Source organism: Panthera onca (genome assembly GCF_046562875.1).
Source record: "Panthera onca isolate mPanOnc1 chromosome E1 unlocalized genomic scaffold, mPanOnc1 haplotype 2 h2.Chr16_ul_1, whole genome shotgun sequence".
Taxonomy (NCBI): domain Eukaryota; kingdom Metazoa; phylum Chordata; class Mammalia; order Carnivora; family Felidae; genus Panthera; species Panthera onca.
Window position 1 is genome coordinate 1,292,276 of NW_027675808.1, and position 17,545 is coordinate 1,309,820.

A 17,545-nucleotide genomic window follows, 5' to 3' on the forward strand; every position below is an offset into this window, starting at 1 on the left:
AAATAATTAACAGCATTAATATATCATACCAGTTTGTCTTCCTTAGACTGTGTAGTTTATACTTCACAGACAGTTCACCTTTAACCACAGAATTTCAGAGATTATTTTCTTCCTTTTCTGTATCATCAAAGTTTCTGTTCACTATTTGACTGCTTCTGTTCATCTGGTCTTTGATAACAGGTTTTTGTGCCTCTCTGTCTTTTTAGATCTTCCTCCTTTTATTTTCCTGGTTTCTGTTTTGAGTCATTTTTCTCAACATCTCTAGGAAACTTTTCATCATTCCTAATAAATATTAGGGCAGCAAATCAGATTGCCTTTTTGAAGCAGGTTGTTAAAGGTGTGCCTCTGTTGTAAGATGAATGTATGCAGACCCTAAAAGTCACTGAAATAGTTCCCTTAATTTACATTTTGTGTAGAAATAGAGATTCTCTAAACTCCCTTAGTGATCTGCTTTATACATGGCCTTTGTAATTTGTTCAGGGGTTAAAAACTAATATACCTTTGATCAGCTAGATGCAGTCCAGTTGTTTTAAGCAAGCAGCCATGTTTTTTTTTTTTTTTTTTAAGTTTCTTTATTTTTGAGAGAGAGAGAGAGAGAGAAAGTGAGGATGAACAGTGGAGGGGCGGAGAGAGAGAAGGAGAGAGAGAATCCCAAGCAGGCTCTGCACTGTCAGCAAAGAGCCCGATGCAGGGCTCGAACTCATGAACTGTGAGATCATGTCCTAAGCTGAAACCAAGAGCTGGATGCTTAACCCACTGAGCTACCCAGATGACCTGCAAACAGCCGCATTTCAAAAGAGTATATTTCTCACTTCATTCCTCTTTTTCTAAACATGTTCATTGCTCGTAGGCCCTAGTTCTTTTTTGGAGGGGGAGGTGTCTGTTTAGAAGAAATATAGCTGCTTTATTTTTTTTCTCGATAGACTTTTATTTTTTAGAGCAGTTTTAGATTCACAGCAAAGTTGAGTGGGGAGTTCCCATATACTCCCTGCCTCTATACATGTGCAGCCTCCTCCGCTATCAACATCCTACACCACCGTGGTACATTTGTTACAATCAATAAACCTACACGGACATATCTTTATCACCCAAAGTCCATACTTTACATTGGGGTTGATTCAGTATTGTGCACTCTGTGAGTTTGGACAAATGTATAGTGACATGTAGCCATTATTATAGTATATAGAATAGTTTCACTGCCCTACGTATCTTCTGTGCTCTGCTTATTCATTTTCTCCCTCCTCCACTGACTACCGCTGGTCTCTGTAGTCTTCATAGTTTAACCTATTCAGAATGTCATATAGTTGGAATCATATAGTATGTAGCCTTTGCAGATGGGCTTATTTTACTTAGCAATATGTATTTAAGTTTCCTCCATGTCTTTTCATGGCTTGATAGTTCCTTTCTTTTTAGTGCCAGATAGTATTCCATTTTCTAGATGTACCACAGTTCATGTACTGAGTCTACTGCCATTCATCTGCTGAAGGGCACTGTTTTTTTCCCCAAGTTCTGGCAATTCTGAATAAAGCTGTTTTAAACGTCTGTGTGCAGGTTTTTGTGTGGGTATATGTTTTCTACTCCTTTGGTAAATACCAGTAAGGTGTAATTGCTGCAAAATATGGTATAAGTATGTTTAGTACTGTCTTTCAAAGTGGTTGTACCATTTTGCATTCCCACCAGCAATGAATAAGAGTTCCTCTTGCTCCACATCCTTGCCAGCATTTGGTTTTGTCAGTATTTTGGATTTGGCCATTTTAACAGATGTGTAGTGGTATCTTGATGTTTTAATTTGCACTTTCCTATTGACATGATGTTGAGCAAATGATCTTTTCATTTGCTTGTTTGCCATCTGCACGTCTTCTTTGTTAAGATCTTTTGCCCATTTTTAAGTTGGGTTGTGCTTTTTCTTATTGTTAAGAGTTCTTTGTATATATTTTTGAATATACAGAATAACAGTACTTTGAGTAAAGCCCATTATCAGATATGTCTTTTCTAAGTATTTACTCTCAGTCTGTGGCTTGTCTTCTCATCCTCTTGATAGTGGATGTAGAGAAGAGTTTTTATTTCTTTTTAATTATTTTTTTAAATTTTACTTTATATATTTTTAATTTGCATCCAAGTTAGTTAGCATATAGTGCAATAGTGATTTCAGGAGGAGACTCCTTAATGCCCCTTACCCATTTAACCCATCTCCCCTCCCACAACCCCTCCAGTAACCCTCTGTTTGTTCTCCATATTTAAGAGTCTCTTATGTTTCGTCCCCCTCCCTGTTTTTATATTATTTTCACTTCCCTTCCCTTATGTTCATGGAGAAGAGTTTTTAATTTAATGAAGTAAGTTTAAAGATGCCTTAAGAACTAGATTCCACAACCGTTAGCTATGTTCACGAATGCTGGGCATTTTATAGCTACATAATGCACTAAGGATAGTTGGTGACATTTAGAACATGTACCTAATGTGAACTAATGCACTGATAATTAAATCCTTTTCAACAAAATTCTGTCTGGTAGCATCACTTTAGAGAAAATATTTATCTACAATGAATTATTTGACCCAGAAGGTCATACTGAACTTACCTGTGCAAAGAGAACATGGTTGACTGTGGCTCTTGGTTACTCCCCAGGCAGAAGAAAATAGCGATTTATCAGATGAAGGCTGTAATTCTCTTGCAACCAACTTGCCATCGAGACATATTGACAACAAGAAAGACATCAAGTTTTCTCAAATGACACAGAAGACAATTTCACATGAAATTAGGGGTTTGAGGCTAGAGCACAAAAAAAGGTAAGTTAAACTCTGAACTCACTTAATGGAATTATACTGCTGCAAGCTTGAGAGAACCAAAAATGTAGCTCCTGTGTTCTCATAAGGTACTAAGTGTGGAGGATCATGCATATTTGTGGCCTTTCTTTTGGTATAGTTTTAACTCCTAGGTAGCCATTCTTTTCATTTTTTTTCTCATTTCTCTCACAGCTATGTGGAAGCCTATAAGCCACCATGGGCTTCTAGTTACAGCAGAGCAATTATCCATATGCCTGCAAGTTTGTCTTTTTTGACAAAATAATGTATTTAAGTCTACAATGTGAAGATTTAATATATGTTTACATTGTGAAATGATTACCACCTTTTACTCATTTCACATGTTTACCTTATTTACTTACTATGTTGGTGAGAACACTTAGGTTCTACTCTCTTAGCAAATTTCCATTGTGCAATATAGTGTTATCAACTATAGCCATGTTATACATTAGGCCCACAGACCTTATTTATCTTTTAACTGAAAGTTTCTACCCTTTTACCAGCCTCTCTCTTTTCTTATTTCCCCCACCTCCATCCCTGGAAACCACCCTTCTACTCTCTGTTTCTATGAATTTGGCTTTTTTAGAGTCCACATATATATAAGATCGTCCAGTATTTGCCTTTCTATGTCTGACCTGTTTTACTTCACATGATGCCCTCAAGGTCCATCCATGTTGCATGGCTGGGTAGTATTCCTGTGTGTGTGTGTGTGTGTGTGTGTGTGTGTGTGTGTGTGTGTGTGATGACACATCTTTAGCCATTTATCTGTTGATTGACATTTATATTGTTTCCATACCTTGGCTGTTGTGAATAATGCTGTGATGAATATAGGAGTGCAGATATCTCTTTGAGAGTGTTTTCATTGCCTTCAGATATATAGCCAGAAATGGAATTGCAGGATCATATTGTAGTTATATTTTTAATTTTTTGAGGAAACTCCACATTGTTTTCCATAGTGGCTGCACCAATTTACATTCCCACCAGCAGTGCACAAGTGTTTCCTTTCCTCCACATTCTTGCCAATACTCGTTTCTTGCCTCCTTGAAAACAGCTATTCTAGCAGGTATGAGATGATACGTCATTATGGTTTTGATTTGCATTTCCCTGATGATGAGCGATTGTGAGCCATTTCATATACCTGTCGGCCATTTGTATGTCTTTTTTTGGAAAAATGTCTATTCAAGTCCTTTTAAAATTGGATTATTTATGTTATTGAGTTGTATGAATTCCTTGTATATTTGAATATTGACTCATCAGATATATGGTTTGCAAATATTTTCTCCCATTCTATAGATTCCCTTTTCATTTTGCTGATGGTTTCCTTTGCTGTCCAGAAACTTTTTAGTTTGATGTAGTCCCGCTTGTTAATTTTGCTTTTGTTGCCTTTGCTTTTTGTGTCAAATCCAAAACATTATTGTCCAATGTCGAAGAGCTTACTATGTTCTACAAGTGTTACTATTTCCTTTTCAAAATTGCTTTAGCTCTTTGAGGTCTCTTGTGATTCTATACAAATTTTAGGATTATTTATTCTACTTCTGTGCAAAAAATGCCAGTGGAATTTGGACAGGAATTGCATTTAATATATAAATCACTTTGGGTAGTATAAGACATTTTAAAAATATTAATTCTTCCAGTCCACAAACACAAAACATCCTGCCATTTATTTGTGTCTTCTTCAGTGTTTTTCATTAATGTTTTATGGTTTTCAGTGTACTCATCTTTCACCTCCTTGGTTAAATCTGTTTCTAAGTATTTTGTTTTTTGATGCTATTGTAAATGGGATTGTTTTCTTAATTTATCTTTCTGATAGTTTCTTGTTAGTGTATAGAAATACAACTGATTTTTGTCTATTGATTTTGTAATCTGTTTGACTTGGGTACAAATCAGAGGTCCCCATGACCCCTACTCAGGTTTAATTAATTGCTAGAGCATCTCACAGAACTCAGGGACACATTTATGTTCAGCAGTTTATTAAAGGACATGACTGAGTATACAGAAGAATAGTCACATGAAGATATTCATTGGGTGAGGTTTGGGAGGGTCCCAAGCACAGGAGCTTCTGTCCCCATGGGGTTGGGATGTGTCACCCTCCTAGTCTGTGGATGTGTTCACCAACCTAGAAGTTCTCCAGAGAGGGGAAGGGGACTGGAAATGGAATTAATAATTGATCCTACCTACATGAATAAGCCTCCATAAAAATCTCAATAGTATAGGCCTATTCAGAGATCTTCCAGGTTGGTAAACACATCCACATACCAGGAGGCTGATGTCCTCCCAAATCCTTGGGGACAGAAGCTCCTGTGCTAAGATCCTGCCAGACATTGCCCTATGTATCCCTTCATCTGGCTATTCACCTGTATCTTTTATCATATTTTAAAAAATAAACTGGTAAACATATGTAACTATTTTTCTAAGTTCTGTGAGCTCTTCTAGCAAATTAATCAAATCCAAGGAGGGTCTTTTGGGAGCCTCTCATTTATAGGTGATGAGTCCGAAGCACAGGTCACAATCTGGAGTTGTGATTGGCACAAGTGGGGTGGGAGCAGTCTTGTGGGACTGATCCCTTAACCTGTGGAATCTGACAGTATATCCAGGTAGATAGTGTTAGAATTGAGGTAAATTGTAGGACCCAGTTGGTGCCACACCCAGTTGGTGTGGCAGAGAATTGCTTGGTGGTGGGGAAGAATACCTCACACATCTGGTGTCAGAAGTGTTGTGAGTGTGGTAGTCATGGAGGAGTAAAGGAGAAACACAGAAGAAGAATGGGTTTTTCCCTATATTGTGGGGTATCACATTTACCTTTTTGCCTATGTTGAACCATCCTTGAATTCCAGAAGTAAATCCCACTAGATCATGGTCTATGATCCTCTTAATGTACAATTGAAATATTAGCATATTGTACTAATACTGTACAATATTAGTATTGTATTGTACTAATTAGTTTTAATATTGTATTGTAATAATATTGTACTAATATAATGTACTATTGAAATATTGCGTTGAGAATTTTTGCATCTATGTTTATCAGGGATATTGGACGGCAGATTTCTTTTCTTGTAGTGTCCTTGTCTGGTTTTGTTACCCGTAGTGTTGGCCTCATAAAACAAGTTTGGAAGTGTTCCCTCCTCTTCAGTTTTTGGGAAGAGTTTGAGAAGGATTGGTGTTAATTCTTAAATGTTTAGTAGAAATCACCAGTGAAGCCATCTTGGACTTTGTTGGGAGGTCTTTGATTACTGATTCAATCTCCTTACTAATAATTGGTCTGTTCACATTTTCTATGTCTTCATGATTCAGTCTTGTATGTTTCTAGAAATTTATAAATTTCTTTTAGGTTATCTAATTTGTTGGCATATAATTGTTCATAGTAATTTCTTATGAGCTTTAGTATTTCTGTTATCAGTTGAATGTCTCCTCTTTATTTCTGATTTTATTTGAGACTTTTCTTTTTTTCTTAGTCTAGTAAGATTTGTCAATTTTGATTATTTTTTCAAAAGACAAACTCTTAGCTTCTTTTATCTTTTCTATTGTCTTTTTAGTCTATATTTCTGAGCTTTGTTATTTCCTTCCTTCTATTAACTTTGGGCTTAGTTCCTTTTTCCCTTCCAGTTCCTTGAGGTATAAAATTAAGTTGTTTATTCGAGATCTTTCTTTTTTCTTTTTTTTAAGTTTTATTTTTTAACGTTTATCCATTTTTGAGACACAGAGACAGAGTGTGAGTGGGGGAGGGGCAGAGAGAGAGGGAGACACAGAATCCAAAGCAGGCTCCAGGCTCTGTGCTATCAGCTGTCATGTGAGATCATGACCTGAGCCGATCGGACTCTCAACCAACTGAGCCACCCAGGTGCCCCTCTTTTTTCTTTATGTAGGTGTTTATCTCTATAAACATTTTTCTTAGAACAGCTTTTGCTGCATCCAATAAGTTTTGGTATACTGTGTTTTCATTTACTTTGTCTCCAGGTATTTTTTATTTCCCTTTTGATTTTCTCTTTGACCAATTGGTTGTTCAGGAACATATTGTTTAATCGCTACATATGTCATTTTTTTCATTTTTTTTCTTGTAATTGATTTCTTGTTTTATACCTTTGTGGTCACAGAAGATGTTTGATATGATTTCAGTCTTCTTAAGATTTTAAAGACTTGTTTGGTGGCCTAACAAATTATCTATCCTGGAGAATGTTGCATGTGTGCTTGAGGAGAATGTATATGCTGCTGCTGTTGGATAGAATGCTCTCTATATGTCTGTTAGGTCCATTTGGTTTCCAGTATAGTTGAAGTTCAATGTTCTCCTTCATTTTTCTCTAGTTAGTCTATCTACTGTTGAAAGTGGGGGTATTTAAGTGTCCCTTACTATTGCTGCATTGCTGTCTATTTCTCCCTTCAGATCTGTTAGTATTTGTTTTGTATGTTTAGATGCTCTAATATTGGATACATAAACACTGCAATTGCTATATCCTCTTGATTAATTCACCCCTTTATCATTATGTAATGATTCTTGTTTGTCTCTTGTTGTAATTTTTGGCTTAAAAACATACATTGAGGGACACATGAGTGGCTCAGTCGGTTGAGCGTCCGACTTTGGCTCAGGTCATGATCTCACAGCTCGTGGGTTTGAGCCCCACATCAGGCTCTGTACTGACAGCTCAGAGCCTGGAGTCTGCTTCGGGTTCTGTGTCTCCCTGTCTTTCTGCCCCTAACCCACTTGCATTCTGTCTCTGTCTCTCTCAAAAATAAATAAACATTAAAAAAAAAACAACATCCATTGATGGGAGCACCTGGGTGGCTCAGTCAGTTAAGCGTCCAACTTCAGCTCAGTTCATGCTCTCACGGTTCGTGAATTGGAGCTCCACATGGGGTTCTGTGCTGACAGCTCAGATTCAGATTCTGTGTCTCCCTCTCTCTCTCTGCCCCTCCCTCAATCATGCTCTGTCTCTCTCTCTCAAAAATAAACATTAAAAAAAAAACACGTATTGAGGGGTGCCTGGGTGGCTCAGTTGGTTAAGTGACTGACGTTCGCTCAGGCCATGATCCCATGGTTCATGGGTTTGAGCCCCGTGTTGCTCTCTGTGCTGACAGCTCAGAGCCTGGAGCCTGCTTTGGATTCAGTGTCTCCCTCTGTCTCTGCCCCTCCCCCGCTCACTCTCTGTGTGTCTCTTTCTCTCAAAAATAAACAAACATTAAAAAAATTAAAAAAGCAAAAAACAAAAAATATTTATTGAAATTTATTTTGTCTAATATGACTATAGCTAGATTTGCCCTCTTTTGGTTTCCATTTTCATGGAATATCTTTTTCCATCCCTTCACTTTCAGTCTATAAGTGTCCTTAAAGCTACAGGGAGTCTCTAGGAGGCAGCAGATATTTGGGTCTTTTTTTTTTTTTCTTTTAATCTATTCAGCCACTCTGTCTTTTGATTGGAGAATTTAGTCCATTTACATTGAAGGTGATTATTGATAGGTATGGACTTACTGTTGCCATTTTGTTGCTTGTTTTCTGGCTTGGTTGCTTGTTTTCTTTGTTCCTTTCTTCCTCTTACTCTCTCCCTTTGTGATTTGATGATTTTCTCTAGTGATATACTTAAAATTATATTTTTTAACTTTTAAGTAATCTTTACAACCAATGTGGGGCTCAAACTTACAACCTCGAGATCAAGAATCACATGTTCCACTGACTGAGCCAGCCAGGTGCCCTTCTAGTGATATACTTTGATTCCTTTCTTTTTATCTTTTGTATATTTACTGTAGGTTTCTGCTTTGTGGTTACCATAAGGCTTATATAAAACATTGGGGCGCCTGGGTGGCTCAGTCGGTTAAGCGTCCGACTTCGGCTCAGGTCATGATCTCGCGGTCCGTGAGTTTGAGCCCCGCGTCGGGCTCTGTGCTGACAGCTCAGAGCCTGGAGCCTGTTTCAGATTCTGTGTCTCCCTCTCTCTGACACTCACATTCATGCTCTGTCTCTCTCTGTCTCAAAAATAAATAAACGTTAAAAAAAAAAAATTTAAAACATCTTATAAGCCTATTTTAAACTGGTAACAACTTAACTTCAAATGTATACAAAAGTTCAGCATTTTAACACCTCACTCTCATTTTGTTTTTGATGTCACCACTTACATCTTTTTATATTTGTGTATCCATTAACAGATTATTGTTGTTTTTAATACATTTATCTTTTAACCTTTATGTGAGAGTTATATGTGATTTACCTTCCACCATTACAAGATTTCAGTATTCTGAATTTAACTATATGTTTACCTCTACCAGTGAGATTTACACTTTCATTTGTTTTCATGTTACTAATTAGCATCCTTTCATTTTAGCTTGAAGAACTCCCTTTAACATTTCTTTTTTCTTTTTTAATGTTTATTTATTATTTTTGAGAGAGAGAGAGAGACAGTGTGAGCAAGGGAAGGGCAGAGAGAGAGGGAGACACAGAATCTGAAGCAGGCTCCAGGCTCTGAGCTTTGAGCACAGAACCTGACATGGGGCTCGAACTCACGAGCTATGCGATCGTGACCTGAGCTGAAGGTGGACGTTCAACCGACTGAGCCACCTCGGCACCCCCACTTTAACATTTCTTATAAGGTCAGTCTATCTAGTGTGATGAACTCCTTTAGCCTTTTTTTTTTTTTTTTTTTGTCGTCTGGGAAACTATCTGTCTTTCGGTTCTGTAGGACAGCTTTGGGGGGTAGAGTACTCTTGGTTGGCAAGTTTTTGTTTTTGGTTTTTTTTGCCCCCAGGATTTTAAATATACCATACCACTGCCTTCTGGCCTGCAAGGTTCCTGCTGACAAATCTGGTGATAATCTCATGGAGAATCCCACTATTCCTTTATGTTCAGTGACAAAAGGCAAAATAATTATTTCTAGAACATCGCAATAAAACTTGTCACCTAGGAAGGAATGGGAGATGGTGGAAGTGTTCCTTTACATTCTTTCATTAGCACTGTATAAACTAGGTTACCTGGGAGACACAATGCCCTAGGAGAATAGGATACAGAACAAATGTTTTCACTTATTCATTATTTATAGTAAGTCATCCCAATTCTGTAAAATGTTTGAGGCAGCTCATAACATAAACACACTTATACTTTAGAAAAATAATAAAGGATTTGAAAAATCATGTAGTAATGTGGAAATCATAATTATTCCAGAAATATGAAGATCTCAATGGAGATATATGGGGAGAGGATGGGTGATATAAAGTAGCAGTAGATTCTAGATTATGACTCACTTGTGTGTTATAAAATCAACTTAGGAGGTCACTAACTGGTATTTTGTTTAAAAAGAAATTTGAATAATATTGAAGACACTAGAGTGTTTTTCACATAATAAGTATTATTTTGTGAAATTACTTCAGTTCTCTCTCTTTGTATATGTGTACTACATCTCAATAGAAATGTATTTTATACTCTGGGTCGTAATCAAAAGAGTTAAAGTCATTCCCTTTGTGAGTGGAGGACTGCAGAGGAGACTAATAATAGGGCAGATTCAGGGGGGCTAAGAGCAAGGTAATGGCACTCTCAGGGCAGGAATTCATGGGATTAGATTTAAAGGGATAGAGAGTCAAAAGGGCAAGGTACCTGCTAAGGAAGGGCAGTTGAGGTAGGTGCATGATAAAAATTACCTCTACATCACAATTTTGCTTGGGGCCAAATTCATCTGAAGATGTTATAGATTCAATCCTATCATTGTCCTTTGTATTACTTAAGTAGCCCTTGTATAGCAGGTTACTCTAAAAAGGAGCCACTTCTGCTAAAGAGCTTTTAGTTTTGCTTTTAGTTCCTTTATAAGGAAGAATAAGGTATTTCTTATAAAATACTGAGTTATAGACCAATTGATGGGAGTTCTGAATAGGAACAAGCCTGTGGTTTGCATAGTGACTATCAAATTTATCTACACGTTAAAATCACCTGGCTATCTTTTTTAAGTTTTAATTTGAATTCCAGTTAACATATAGTATAGTACTAGTTTTAGGTGTACAGTTTAGTGGTTCAACACTTAATCTGTTGAAGTTAATCTGATCAAGTCTTTAAAATTCTACAACCATGGTGATATAATTAGCAAAATCCAGACTGGAAAATCTATAGTACAAATTGCCTGGCAATAGTGATAATGAGGATGATAAAAGACTTGGAAAAAGAGCCTATAGATAAAAAAAGAGATCTAAAAGACACATCAATCAACAAACTGTAATGGTGACCTTACTGAATCCTTATGCAGAGTGTTAATAAATTTTGACATTTATGAAACAATTGGAAATTTGAACACTGACCATGTTTGATGATACTAAGAAATTATTGTTAACTTTTAGGGTGTCATAATTGTGTTTTAAATGTGGTTTTTTAAAAGAAAAAACACCTTGGGGCACCTGGGTGGCTTATTAAGCGTCTGACTTCTGCTCAGGTCATGATCTCGCAGTTTGTGAGTTCGAGCCCTGCGTTGGGAGCCTGGGGCCTGCTTCGGATTCTGTCTCTCTTTCTCTCTCTCTCTCTCTCTCTCTCTCTCTGCCCTTCCTCTGCTTGTGCGCTGCCTCTCTCACAAATAAACATTAAATTTTTTTTTTCAAAAATAAAAGAAAAAGCACCTTGTAGAAATTAATATTAAAATTTTCACTCATGAAATAATATGATGTTGGAATTTGCTTCAAAATAATAAGAAACTGGAGTAGGGATATAGCTGAAATAGGATTGCCTATTATTGAAGCTGGGTGATGGGTACATGGGAAGATTGTCACATTATTCTTTTTCACGTCTATTTATTTTTGAGAGACAGAGACAGAGCATGAGTGGGGGAGGGACAGAGAGAGAGGGAGACACAGAATCTGAAGCAGGCTCCAGACCCTGAACTGTCAGCACAGAGCCCAATGCGGGGCTCCAACCCATGAACCATGAGATCATGATCTGAACCAAAGTCACTTAACCGACTGACCCACCCAGTCGCCCCAATCATCACATTAGTCTGTCTACTTTTGTATATGCTTGAAATTTTCTATAGGTAAAAGATGAAAAAAAGAAAAAGTAAGAAAAAAAGCAACTCAGGAATTATTCCAATTTTCTGTGCAATTTAGGTATGAAACATCAATATTCCTCTGTGGAGAAGAGAAATCCTCTGATTTTTCAGGAGAGAAAAAGTTCAGAAGAAAGAAAAGTTTACAAGTACAGTTGCATACTGAAAGAACTGAGGTACATATGATCTGAAAATGTTTTACTTTTGAGCATTGTTTTTAGCTTTCAAACATTCCATCACATTTTAGTCCAAGTATTGAAATGTCACATCAATCAAAATCATTTTTTTTTTGAGAAGAGAGAGAGAGTGTGAGCAGGGGAAAGGGGCAGAGGGGCAGAGGAAAAGGGAGAGAGAGAATCCTAAGCAGGCTCCACACCCAGCCTGGAGCCTGACGTGGACTTGATCTCATGACCATGAGATCATGACCTTAACTGAAATTTGTGCAGACACTTAACCTACTGAGCCACCTAGGTACCCCTGAAATGTCACAATCTTAAATATTTCTTCTTCTTTCTCTTCCTTCCCCTGTTCCTCCTCTTTTTCTTCCTCCTCCTCCTCCTCCTTCTTCTTTTTTTTTTTTTTTTACAAAAAATGTAACAAGGAACCCATTCAGAAGAATATGACATTTTCCCCTTCCTTCTCCATTAGATCTTTATTTTTATTACTATACTCTCTGTTAACACTTCTGCTGTTGTAACAGTGACCCTGAGCATTCCTTGGCTGTGGCAGCATAACTTTAATCTTGGCCCCCATCTTGCTCTATATATGGTCTTCTCCCCTGTGTTTATATCTCAAGTCTCCTTCCATTTTTATAAACACTTCATTGTATATCTCATCTTGAGATCCTTAACTTTGTTCCCTCTCCACAGACCTTTTATCCAAATAAAGTCACATATACAGGTTCCAAGGATTAGGACATGGACCTATCTTTTTGGGGCCACCATTCAGCCTGCTTCATTCACTATATGATGTACTTAGATATACTGTCTATCTCATCTGGGTAATTTCTCCCATCTGCTTTCTCGTTTATCTTTCTCCAGCTGAATATAATCTCTAGTTTAAATTGTCTATTGAGAATTTAATTTCAGTGCTTATATTTTTTACCTCTAGAAACTTTATTTGGTTCTTCTTTTTTCTTAATTAAAAAAAAAATTTTTTTAACGTTTATTTATTTTTGAGACAGAGCGAGACAGAGCATGAACGGGGGAGGGTCAGAGAGAGAGGGAGACACAGAATCTGAAACAGGCTCCAGGCTCTGAGCTGTCAGTCAGCACAGGGCCCGATGCGGGGCTGGAACTCATGGACCGCGAGATCATGACCTGAGCCGAAGTCGGACGTTCAACCAACTGAGCCACCCAGGCGCCCCTGGTTCTTCTTTTTAAAAAGAATTTTTTTTTTAACATTTATTTATTTTTGAGAGACAGAGAGAGACAGAGCATGAGCAGGGGAGAGGCAGAGAGAGAGGGAGACACAGAATCTGAAGCAGGCTCCAGGCTTTGAGCTTTGCGCACAGAGCCTGACGCGGGGCTTGAACTCACAAACCGCCAGATCATGACCCGAGCCGAAGTCAGACGCTCAACCGACTGAGCCACCCTGGAACCCCCATTTGGTTCTTCTTATAATCTGCCTTATGTCGTGTTTTTTGGTCATGTTCTTTAGTTGTTTCAAGACTGATACCTGATAAATATAATATAAAGTCCCTGGTGGATCTAAATCTTCTGTTTATTGCTTTGTCTGCTTCTTACTCATTAACTTATGTCCTTGGGTGCTTTGTACTTTTTGTTTATTTTCTCATATATTGTTGATCTAAATCTGTGGGAATCTCACGTGAGTCTGGATCTAGAGTATTCTCCTCCAAGAGAATTTGAATTCTCTTCTGCACTGCACTTCAGAGATGTGATGAACATGGGACAACTTTAAATGACTTTTTTGGTTTCTATTCTCCTACCCCACATATTTAGTGTAGATTTGAGTTCTGTACTTGTGTGGGTAGATCTATCACTATAACTAATCCAGAGGAGTACTCTTTCTTCTCTCTCTCTCTCTTTTTTTTCCAGCCTGGAGCTGAGACAAAGACAGATTTTACTCTGCATACTTCTGTGCTTCAAAAGGGGCCTAGACTCCATGTAAACAAGGTTCTAGGCTCCACGTAAAATTGAAGACACCTATTACTACAGTCCTCATTTTCTAAAGTGATGCTTTTCTGTCTACCCAGCTACTTGCCACTTTTGAATCATGCTTATGCATATACATGTTAAGTGGATAATTTTCTCAGTCATGAGGATGATTTAAAGCATAAGTACCTGTGTTATTTGAATAACTGTGTTGATTCTCCACATTATTTTGCTCATCTAGTCAAAGCCCATATATGTAGCCTAGAATCTGGTGGTCTTCTCTTCACTATACCATAGATTTGCCCTGCTTTGTGAAATCCACTATTTTAAATTGACACGACATTAATAAGGTGGTTTAGTTGCATACTTAGAAAAACATGACTCTGCAAAAAAAATTCTATAGTTTATTTAAAATTTTAGTGTATGTAAACTCTAATTCCATTACAAAAAGCAATTTTACATCAGTGAGGAACCCAGATATGATTAGCTATCTTTTTAAGAGGTTTATTTTCCAGTAATGCTGGTTTACCAGTGTGATCTCAGGCACCAACATTCCTGCATTTGGCTCTAGATTGCCTCTTCCTCAGTGAAGCTGTTGAAGGAGAAGATGACTAAGAAAGAAAGGTCTTCACTCAAGTTTCCGAATCAGTACAGTGTTCACAAGACTTTATCACCCCTTTGTACATCTTCCTCAATTATTCGGTATTTAAATCATTGTTGTTGTTTTTTTTTTTTCCCCTTAAATGTTGCATTAAGATTTGGGTTTTTCTTTTCAGAATCATCTATCATTTCCACATAAAGTATGCAAAATAGTTTGTGCAAACTAAGACTATGCTCTAGGGAGGGTGGCGTAGAGCTAAGATCACTGTATGTGGAATTCAAAAACTTAACGTTGGGTCCTTATTGACCTCACTTGCTAGCTTAGGCTCTTGTACAATTCACTTTATATCTCTGGGCCTCAGTCTCCACATCTGTACAAGAATCTTGTACTAGACGGACCCTTGAGATTTCTTCTAACACTAACATTCTATGATTTGAGTTATTTACATGTTAGGTGATTAGATAAATCATCTTTTCAAAAAATTTTTACTGACAGGTTGTGGAATCTGGGATTCTTTGCTATTTAAAGATACTCTTGTTTTTCCTTTCTATAATAACTTTCTATAAAATTTGCTGTGACTTGAATTAAGAGTAGCAAAAATTGGACGACAGCCAAAGGATAGTGAATCATGGGCACTGCTTACTGACCAGGGTAAATTCTGCTCCATAGAGAGATGTCTAAAAGAAGCAAGGTGGGAATTCTGGGATGAAGAGTATATAATTCACTATCACTTGGATGGTCTTTTAACAAAGGTTTTTATGGAGTAAGAGACTGGAGAATCTCAAACTGTTGATAGGTTTGCTAATATTTTAATGGAAAAATGGCATAAATATTTTGTGTGTGTGGTGTTTTGTTTCGTTTTTGTGCTGCTTTCTAATGTGGCTGTTTCTTTGACAGGAAAAGGGAAATGGTTTCTAGCCTCTGCAAGACATCATATAATGAAGTACCTCAAGGACACTTACACTCACAAGAATTAAGCGGTAATAATAGATTCTAGAACTTCTTGAATAAATTACCTGATTGTGTACATTTTAGAAATTGTTTCAGTGATTAGTGTCGCTTTCTTTACTCCTAATGGCATATGATATCAACTAATATTACATGATGTGACAAATGCTGTAGTCTGTGAGTAAGCATAAGCAAACTAGGTAAAATAAGGATTCATAAATGTCTTTTTTTAGAAATATCTTCTGTTATATTGATAGGCAAAATGTAACATATGTGCTTATTTTAGTTAAAATATTTTGGGAAAAAAGTGTGAATATTACATCCAATGAATATATTAGTAAGCACTAGAGTCACTGATTTTACTAGGACTTAGTTCTTGGTACATAGTACCCTTCACTTCTTTTTTTTTCCCCCTTCACTTCTTGACACTGAACTCTCCCGTATCTTGGGCCTCTCCTTTATATTTATGGAGTCATTTAGCATATTTTTCCTTTCTGATCATCATATTAGGCATCTTTTTATTTTTTTTTTTTCATAAGTAATCTCTGTGCTCAACGTGGGCCTTAAACTCACAACCCTGAGATCAGAAGTTGCGTGTTCTACTAACTGAGCCAGCCAGGTGCCCCTATGTTAGGCATCTTTTCCTTTTTTTTTTTAATTTTTAATGTTTATTTATGTTTGAGAGAGAGAGACAGACAGACAGAACGTGAGCAGGGGAGGGGCAGAGAGAGAGGGAGACACAGAATCGTAAGCAGGCTCCAGGCTCTGAGCTGTCAGCACACAGCCCAATGTGGGGCTTGAACTCACGAACCACGAGATTATGACCTGAGCTGCAGTTGGATGCTTAATCAACTGACTCACCCATGTGCCCCAGACATCTTTTATCCTCCAGTTTTATTGGGATATAATTAAGATGTAGCACTGTGTAAGTTTAAGGTGTATAGCATAATGACTTGACTTACATATGTTGTGAGATGATTACCACAGTAAGTTTAATTAATATCCATCATCTCATATAGATACAGAAAAAAAGGAAAAAAAGTTTTCCTCATGAGGAGAACTGTTAGGATTGTAAACAACATCCATAGCCTTCCCTATTTTCTCATTGGAGAAGAGTCCCTTTCATGTCACTAATCCCTTCACTCTTAATTTTCTTTCATTGAATTTTCTTATGCTTCCTCAGGGACTGTGTCAATATTATACTCTATGTTTTTCAAAGAAGCTTCTTGAAAGAGTTGGTTTCCTTAATTATTTATTTACTTCCTATTTCACTGAAACCTGGTTTCCACCCCTAATACTCTACTAAAACTCCTGTTATTAAAGCCATCGTGGGGCGCCTGGGTGGCTCAGTCGGTTAAGCGTCCAACTTCGGCCCTGGTCATGATTTTGCAGTTCATGGGTTCGAGCCTCACATAGGTTGTTCTGACAGCTCAGAGCCTGGAGCCTGCTTCAGACTCTGTGTCTCCCGCTCTCTCTCTGCCCCTCCCCAGCTTGCACTCTGTTTCTCTCTCTCTCTCAAGAATAAGTAAACATTAAAAAAAACACATTGTTATCAATATGTTAGTCTTTCTCTGGTATTTAGCACTGTCATCTAGCACCTCTTTTTCTGAAAACTAAGGGTAGTACCCACTGAACTAAATTCAGTTTAATTCAACAGACATTTTTTGAGGATCTGTTCTGAAGTAGACACTGGCACTTGAAGAATGAAAAATCTTGCCCCCTAGAGCCTGATAGTTGAGTGAGGGATATTGACATGCAAGCAATCACAATACCAATAGCTTTGTCTGAGATATGTACCAAGTGATATGGGAGCATGGAAGAAGGATTTAAACATTCCCAGGGAAAATGGTGACTGCCTTTGCTATGTGAGCTTTGCATGACTTTTCTCAGTTTCTGAGAGTTGTTTAGGAAACTTGTAGACTTGGAGGTCATTAACTCTAGACATACCTAAAGAAATCATGAGATTGATTTTAAAGCAAAGAATTAGAACACAAAGACTTGCTCCTCTTTCTTCCTTTACTGATCATTGTTGTTTTTTTCATTGGGAGAGAGTGTAGCGGGGTTGACGATAATTATTCGTTTGA

At 37.4% G+C, this 17,545-nt stretch overlaps 1 pseudogene; it reads left to right on the forward strand.

Annotated features, from left to right (window-relative positions):
• LOC144615356 (EF-hand calcium-binding domain-containing protein 13-like) overlaps positions 1-17,545 on the forward strand; it is a 98,674-nt pseudogene that overhangs the window by 1,806 nt on the left and 79,323 nt on the right.